Source organism: Carassius auratus, chromosome 23 (assembly GCF_003368295.1).
Source record: "Carassius auratus strain Wakin chromosome 23, ASM336829v1, whole genome shotgun sequence".
Classification (NCBI taxonomy): Eukaryota; Metazoa; Chordata; class Actinopteri; order Cypriniformes; family Cyprinidae; genus Carassius; species Carassius auratus.
Window position 1 is genome coordinate 3,629,797 of NC_039265.1, and position 8,700 is coordinate 3,638,496.

Here is an 8,700-nt window from a genome sequence, read left to right on the forward strand (position 1 = left end):
AGCTCAGAATCAGATTTTGATCAGTTCTTGTATTAACAGGGAACTTGTACTCGAAGCTCAACTTGAAGAAGTTTCCAGTGAAGATGAAGTCCTTCAAAGGTTCGACACAGGTAATGTTGAAGATATGTAGTTATAACTGATTTACTTTAATTAATTTATCCTTACTTTATGTTAATAACCTTCCTTATAGTCCTTCCTTTCAAATATTTTGTTCACAGATCATTTCTAACACACTGTCTAAACATGTATGTATTAAAACAACAACAACAACTTGTTACTTTTTCTTTATTCCAGCTGAAAAGGAAGACCATGGGCCTGTCAAACCTTGTTTGTGGAGAGGGATGAATTTGACCATCTTGTGTGTTTACGGAGAAGACCAAAAGCTGCTAAGGCAGATATTTCCAGAGGTACGTCTGTGTTGATCTGAGCACCTCGACAGAACTTTACTGCAGTTACATTTTGCACCGAATTTTATGTTTTTTACTTTTTTAAATACCTCACGACCCCATCAGTACAAACCCTGTGCTATGTCAAAGTATTAATAATTCAAACAATTTCAGCAAATTCATATGATATTGTACAAGCGTACTCTCCAGCTTTTCCTCCTGCTGTCATTGACCATCGCCTCAGCTCTCATGCAGACTGTGTCCATTTTAAGTAGTCAGAGCGTTATATCCTAAAGTTTATATTGAGTCCACTGTATTCTTTATTAGCACCGTCTTAACCCGTTCTAACAGTACATGATATCTGTCCGCACCTCACAGTCTGCCTTTATTTCCATGTTGATTTTAATTGAACACGTCTGTTTAAAAGCAAGTCAGGAAATGCTGTGTAACTTGTCATGTGACACATCAGATCTTCAGTTAATTTGGCCAAATTAGATCATTTAAGGCTGTTCACACCAAGAATAGTAACTACAATAACTATTTTAGCATCCACACCAACATCAACCAATGATAAAGTTATGTTTATTAATATACACACTGCAGCGACGTTGATGTCTGCCACTTTAAATGATCAAGCTTTTGAAATGTGCATTTTGATTGGCTGTTTAATGTTCATCAGCTGGAAAATATATTCCACTGATGTTGTTCCTCTGTGTCATTAAGTATGGACTCATCCTTGGTATGAAGAGGTCTTTAAACTGCTTACAACAATCCTGCTGCATGTTATAGTGTAGAAAATAATTGAGAATAATATAGCTTGAAGATACAGCTTTCTTCCCTCTCATTTTGTTAAACTCAAACGCAAGATTTTGCCTTTCTTTGCTTGTTTGTCTTCATCTTAGTCCTTTACTCTCTCCACTCACTCACACATTCTCTCTTGCTCTGTTGTAAGGTACAAACAGAGCGGATGGTTGCATGATGGCCTCTTTCAGGTTTGTCAACTGAATGTCTACTAGTGTGGCTCAGCAAGTTCCTGTCATGATCAGCCCTCTCCAAGAAAGGTTTGTAGAAAATTGTAATCAATATTCATTTAATCCTCTAACCTGAATCTTTTGGTGAATTTACTTAATTATATCTGTCTTAATTCATATGTAATAAGCAATAGTAATTAAACATGGGGTTAATAGACATATTTTTGTTTTACAGCTGAAGAGCAAAAACACAAAGAACATCAGTCCTGTTGGGGATGAGGAATGAACATGGCTCTATTGTGCCCAAACAGAAAAGAGTGAAAAGGTGCTCATCCCCATTGATGTGTCTGTATTCAAGCAATGCATTAGTACAGCATATGATGTTGATCTCTATTCAAGTCAGCAATTATCATTTTTCACATATACATCTTTTTATAAGTCCTAGAATGAACAAATCATCAGGGCATCATTTCTGGAATTTGGGCAGAAAATGACTGAATATGGTGAGTACTGACACCTGCACCTGTATTCACCAAAACTATTTTTCTTATGGACTTACAGTTTTTGAAGGAGGATGAAGTCAGTTGATGGAGAAATGAAGAACGAGATGTGTTGTATATGAAGACTTCAGATGCAAAAGCCTTTAAGTTCTGTATGAAATGTTCTTCTAAGAAGAATTTTAGAAGAAAACTTCAGGTGGAACTTAGATGCCTTTGCATCTGAAGTCTTCATATGTACTATGAGTTTTCAATACATAACTGATTTGTTATGACTGTTTTTATTATTTTCTACTTGTACAGAAAGACTGCAGTAGAAGGAAAGCTGGTACTGAGAACATTTGTCTTCACTCCAGACTAAAGAGAAGCGGGTCTGAGGCCAGAGATGGAGGAGTCAATAGCCGTGTTTCCACTATCGAGCTAGGACCGGGCGTGCTAGTGCGTGCCAGGGCCAGTCGCGTTTCCACTGTCACTTCCGGGGCTTGATCGTGCCTCGCCGGGGCCTCCTCGGGGCCAACGGCCAGGTTTTTTCGGCCCGACGAAAACCTTGGGCCAAAGCGGGCCAGCTGGGGCTAGAGGAGGGGTTATGAACAAAGGCGGAGTTTCTCAGCGTCTGGAGAGCGTCAGCGCGGATCATTTCAGAAAGATAACAGCTTTAACACCAGCATTAAAGACGTTTTAAAATAAGTTGAGCTTAAAACTCACTCTTAGTAAGCAACAAGTGTTTGAAATAACTTGATCCGATGTGGATTATAATCATTAAACAAGGCAGAAATATTTATAAGCGATGTAAAAGATTATGCACGCCAAACATTAACGTTATATAGTAAACATTTTAAAAATGACCGCTTGGATAAATCAGACGTCAGCTTCTTATTCTCTATCACATTTATTAAGTAACATTGTATCTGTCGTTTCGTGAGTTTAGCTCCACGTTGCATATCATCAAAATATAATAATGATTTTTGTTTGGGAGCTTTTATAAAAATAGAGAGTCTGCGCTGAGGATCATTTCAAAAAGATAACCGCTTTAACATCAGCATTTAACACTTTTTTTAAATAAGTCGAGCTCAAAACTCTCTTTCAGTCAGCAGTGACTGTTTGAAATAACTTGATCCAATGTGGATTATAATCACTAAACAAGGCAGAAATATTTATAAGTGATGAAAAAGATATGCACGCTAAACATGTTACCATAGTAAACATTTTAAAATATGACCGCTTGAAGAAATTAGACGTCAGCTTCTTATTCTCTATCACAATCGTGTATTTATTAAGTAACTTATATTATCTGTCACAAGCCTCGTCTCGAGAGTTTTTCTCACGTTGCCTATCATAAAAGAATATAGCCAAACAATGTTTTTTGTTCGGGAGCTTCATTCTAAATGTGATGGCTGTGGCTAATAAGCAGAAACAGACTCGACTGAATAAACAGGCTATTTTCATGAGCGTTAAAAATAAATAAATAAAATAGAAATAAGTGTATTTATGTGTGAATTATTTTGAGTCCTGATAAATTAAAACAATATGATCAATGTATCACTTATTCTATAGTTAAAACATCATGCTTTTGAATTTGAATATATAAAAAAGCATGCAAACAAACGGCCGCTTTTATTATGTTTGTTTTGTGATCGCGCATGTTCCAGTGACTTATTTCTTAGTTTTCTGATAACTTCTCTTTGTTGGTGAAATAATGAGGTTGCATGACGTTGTTCCGAGAGGCGTGTAAAGGGCGTGTTTTAGTGACGTGCAGCAGTGCTTCAAGCTCCACTGTGGAAACCCTGCGCTATTCTGGCCTCGGTGCTACTGGCCCGGGGCTATGAGCCCCGCCCGGCCCGCTTTAAGCCCTGGCTCGCACTGGCCCGACAGTGGAAATGCGGCTAATGGTCACCAAATGCAGCGCTGCAGCCTGAAACTGTGAAGACTGAATTCCCAAACAGCTGTGTGACTGCACAGATGTTACGGCCATAAAAGAAACTTCACAACTGAGAGCCCATACCTCCAACAACCTTCAACAGGAATCAATGGTATGTCCATTACAACAATTCTAAATAATAATAATATATAATTGACACAATGATTTTGTCTCTCCAGGACATCTACGCAAGGTTTTTCTTTTGTTGAGGACCGTCAGAGACTCCAGCCACACGAGCCATGGATTGCTCTCAACATCACCATCAGACAGACATTATCACAGAACCAGCACCAGCAGACTGCAAAACAAGTTCCTTCAACAGGCAATCAGACTGAACTGAACTCGTACCAGTAACACCACACACACACACACACACACACACACACACACACACACACACACACACACATACACACACCAGCAGCCTCATACTGTGTGCACTGCACTCTATCAGCTACACTGACTGGACTCTGACTCACTATTATTCTGCAACCTGATATTCTGTTTGCACTAATTCATACTGTACTGAAAGTGAAAGTGACGTGACATACAGTCAAGTATGGTGACCCATACTCAGAATTTGTGCTCTGCATTTAACCCATCTGAAGTGCACACACACAGAGCAGTGAACACACACACACTGTGAACACACACCCGGAGCAGTGGGCAGAGGTATATCTACAGTATACAGTGATTGTTGTTAATTGTTTTCATTTTGTTCTCTCTGTATAGTATAGTATTGCACTATATTTTCTACCTGTATTGAGCTCTTATGTATACGGTTTATATTTTTGATACTGTATATGTGTTGCAAATATATTCAGTACTTGTCATGCTGCAGTTTGCAGAAAAGCATTTTACCACCTGTATACTTGCATTCATGGTATTGTGATAATAAAATGATTTGATTTGAATTGGTCACATGACTTGTTCATCAGTTGTATTGTTGTGCTGGATAACAATTGCAAATTGTTTATGACATTGAAGAAGATCATGATAGAGACATGGATTTGAAGAAAACCAGGAGAGCTCTGATGATGAGAAGGAAACTGGATGTGATTCTTTGGTGCTCAAGACATTTCACCATGCCTTCATCTGGGTTTCTTCATCTGATTAAAATAAAATGGTTTTAATGTAACCCATTTTTATTTCACTTGAATATAATTTGTCTTAATATGCTTCTTTATCTGTCTTTATGCTGCATCCTAGTAAAATATTGCGTATGGTGTTGGATAATCAAGTATGGTGAATATTCTGTACTAGAGATGGTTTTTTGGTAGATACACCATTTAATTTTGTAAACAACACATATAATCACCATGGTTGTTTTGATGAAGACATGAACATTTAGTAATATTAATGAAATTCAGTTAGATGAAGAGCTGCATTAGAAGAGACTGCATGGACTTCATGCACAACTGAAGGTGATGAATCAAGGAAAGATCAACATGAATCCTGTTCTGTATTATAATGAAGATGTTCATGCACATTACTGATGTCTAGCTCCTGAGCAGGACAAAGATGAGACATTCTTTACAGAGATTTATGAATTAGGTATTTTATATTATGATTCTTTAAATTGCATGAATTGTATGGAACCATAAACTGCACACTGTCACACATTGTCTTACTGAATGACACATTGGCCTTGTCTGATGAAATGTCAGAATATGTATTTGTTGTCTTTGTTTACTATTAGCACTGTATTATTGCTCTTGATCTTATGAAATAAATTGAGCTCTTTCCAAATGGGCACTTATGTTGATTTTCTGGTGTCTTAATTCTAAGATAACTATGACTTCCAACTTACATAATGGTATGCTTTTGAAAAGACAATCTACAAAATGTGTCTCAACAGTTTGTTGCCAATGATGAGAATAGAGCTGTGCATTTTTTTCCTGCCCTTCCATCCCCAGGGGCCCAGTAGAGTCCCCTTGAAGAGCAAAACAATTAACATTCCAAATGGCTGTAAATCAAAATCTGATTATAGTTTCAAAAAGAAAATTGGTAGGACAACTCATTATGCTATGTTTACTAAATAATGTTTGGCACAGCTTTCAAACATTCATAGAAAAGTGCTATACATGTGTTTATAAAAGTACTCTTAGTAAAATAAAAAATGTCAGCCTGCCTCTCACATATGTCATATAACTTTGCACAATAAACATGCTTAGATATCCCTTTGTTTAAAAAAAGAAGTATTTTTCACAATTTCATTATTAAACATTTTAAACTACATTGCCCATAAGCCTTAGCCATTCTATCGATGGAAAGTGAAAGTCATGGCGCTGTTTTTTGTAGTTCAATTAAGTTATGTTCAGGTTTAAGGTTAGGATCTCGGTAAAGAGGTAATTTCACAAAATATAGCAATGCACCATTGTTAACTGAAGGTACTATTGACGTAATAATTACAGCAAAATTTACTTTGCAACATTAAACGTTTTTTAATTTGGGCTAAAAGAAAGTCCAGTCACAGCGAGTCCTCGAGTGCCAAGTGGATTTCAAAGCCAATGAAAATCCAGTTGAGCAGAAGCGAAACCCTTACTTGTCCATATACGGCCATTCATGACAGGCTTTTCCGGGTTCTTGTGGTGAATTTATTTTCACCCACTAAATATAAAACTAAAATGACGGATTTGCATTGTGGGGTAAACCTGATTCAGCAATAGATTTGTTGATTACAGTTATTTATTTTCAAACAAGGGCCTCATATTTGCGATTATACACATTCTTTACCCTAATATTAATGTACAATATTTAAGCTCAACATTTTTGCATATACTGTATGAAAAAATAATATTATATTTATATATTTATAGTGTATTAAATGTATACATTTAATCACTTGTGTGTTTTTTGGAGATGTATTTACAATCTTGCAATTTTTAGCTCTACCAGTTAAACTACAGAAAAAAAGGAAAATAATAATAAAAATAAATAAATAAATACAATTTAAAAAACACAGGGATAATTTTTTTTTGTAATTTCCATATCAGTGTTTATTGATATGTCAAACTTTTCAGACAAACAATGCAAATAACACCATTCTTTCTCTCTAGTTTGTCACTATGAAGAAATAAAAACAAAAAAATAATATATTATTGTGAAATATAACAACTTTTAAAAATTACTGATTGATAAAGTAACTAATAGGTACAGACAGAATTATGTAATAGAAAATCCCTTTAAAACTAAATTGGCTAATATAAAAATATATATATAAAATAAAAAAAATGAATAAATAAATAAAAATTGTCAATTTGTTTGCAGAGAAGTTTATAAAATGCCAAATAATATTTTTACAAACCAGGAGTTGCAAGGCACCAGCTGAAATCATATTCTTTTCTTTCATTTAAAAGTGATTAACTAATTAGAAAAATATTGTTAAGACTAATATTTCACATGATTACCTCTTAATCTCCTGTAATCACTGATCGCTTCTGTTGTGAACATATGCAAGACAAACTAAAACGGTTATTAATAATTATATTTTATAAATCATTTTCAGCTGGAAAATGCATTTCTATCATTAAATGACCTTAAAGGTCACACACACACACACACACACACACACACACACACACACACACACACACACACACACACACACACACACACACACACAGATATATATATATATATATATATATATATATATATGGCATATAGAATACAGTAGGTGGGATGGTGATAGTGACAGGAGTGTTCACAGTAGAGATGGGAGTGTTGACTAGAGGAGAAATAATACAAGTAGACATGCTAACGACTGAGAGCAGATGTGCCACACAAGAGAGAGTGATGTGGATGCTTTTGGAAGGGCTGCTATTGTGGAGAGCTGATGGAGAAGGACTCAGTAATCTGTCAGAAATCCTGCAAGACAGGAAAAAATTTAATTTATAACATGATGAATAATTAAAACATTGACAACAAATGAAAGTGACGTGACATACAGCCAAGTATGGTGACCCATACTTAGAATTCTTGTTCTGCATTTAACCCATCCAAAGTGCACACACACAGCAGTGAACACACACACACGGAGCAGTGGGGATCATTTATGTTACGGTGCCCGGTGAGCAGTTGGGGGCAGCGCAAAAAAAGTCGTATTGCCGGGCCGAGACTCAAACCCACAACTTTATGGTTAAGAGTCAAACTTTCTAAGCACTAAGCCACGACTTCCCCCTAGCAACGGGCTAGTGGTTAAAGACAACATAACTGCAGCGTGTATAATAATAAACAGAACTTTATAATTTGTTGGTAGCGATGCTAAAATAGTCATTATAGTTATTGTTCTTGTTGTAAACACCTTTAAATGATCTAATTTGGTCAAATAAATTAAAGACCTGGGGCCGGTTGCATAAACTGCTTAAACTAATCTTTAAAAAAGTTAGCCATATAATTTGATTTACTCTAGACTTGTCATAATTGTTTAAAGTCAGTTACAAAAACATAGATTGGTCCAATTTTACTAAGAAATATGATTATCTCTTGGTTAACTGCTAGTTGGTCACAGTCTTAACATAATAGCTATGTTTACGCAACCGGCCCCTTTTGTGTCACATGACAAGTTACACAGCATTTCCTGACACAGTCTGCATGAGAGCTGAGGCGATGGTCAATGACAGCAGGAGGAAAAGCTGGAGAGTACGCTTGTACAATATCATATGAATTTGCTGAAATTGTTTGAATTATTAATACTTTGACATAGCACAGGGTTTGTACTGATGGGGTCGTGAGGTATTTAAAAAAGTAAAAAACATAAAATTCGGTGCAAAATGTAACTGCAGTAAAGTTCTGTCGAGGTGCTCAGATCAACACAGACGTACCTCTGGAAATATCTGCCTTAGCAGCTTTTGGTCTTCTCCGTAAACACACAAGATGGTCAAATTCATCCCTCTCCACAAACAAGGTTTGACAGGCCCATGGTC

The 8,700-nt window shown here is 36.1% G+C and overlaps 2 long non-coding RNA genes across 2 annotated transcripts; both read left to right on the top strand.

Annotated features, from left to right (window-relative positions):
* The first annotated feature begins 345 nt into the window (after positions 1–345).
* Positions 346–1,790, top strand: LOC113041717 (uncharacterized). The gene is made up of 3 exons (XR_003275444.1): positions 346–407; positions 1,339–1,447; positions 1,593–1,790. It is a non-coding gene; the product is annotated as an uncharacterized LOC113041717 (long non-coding RNA).
* Positions 1,791–3,702: 1,912 nt separating this feature from the next.
* LOC113041718 (uncharacterized) lies at positions 3,703–4,072 on the top strand. Its single transcript, XR_003275445.1, has 2 exons — positions 3,703–3,884; positions 3,952–4,072. It is a non-coding gene; the product is annotated as an uncharacterized LOC113041718 (long non-coding RNA).
* The last annotated feature ends 4,628 nt before the right edge of the window (positions 4,073–8,700 follow it).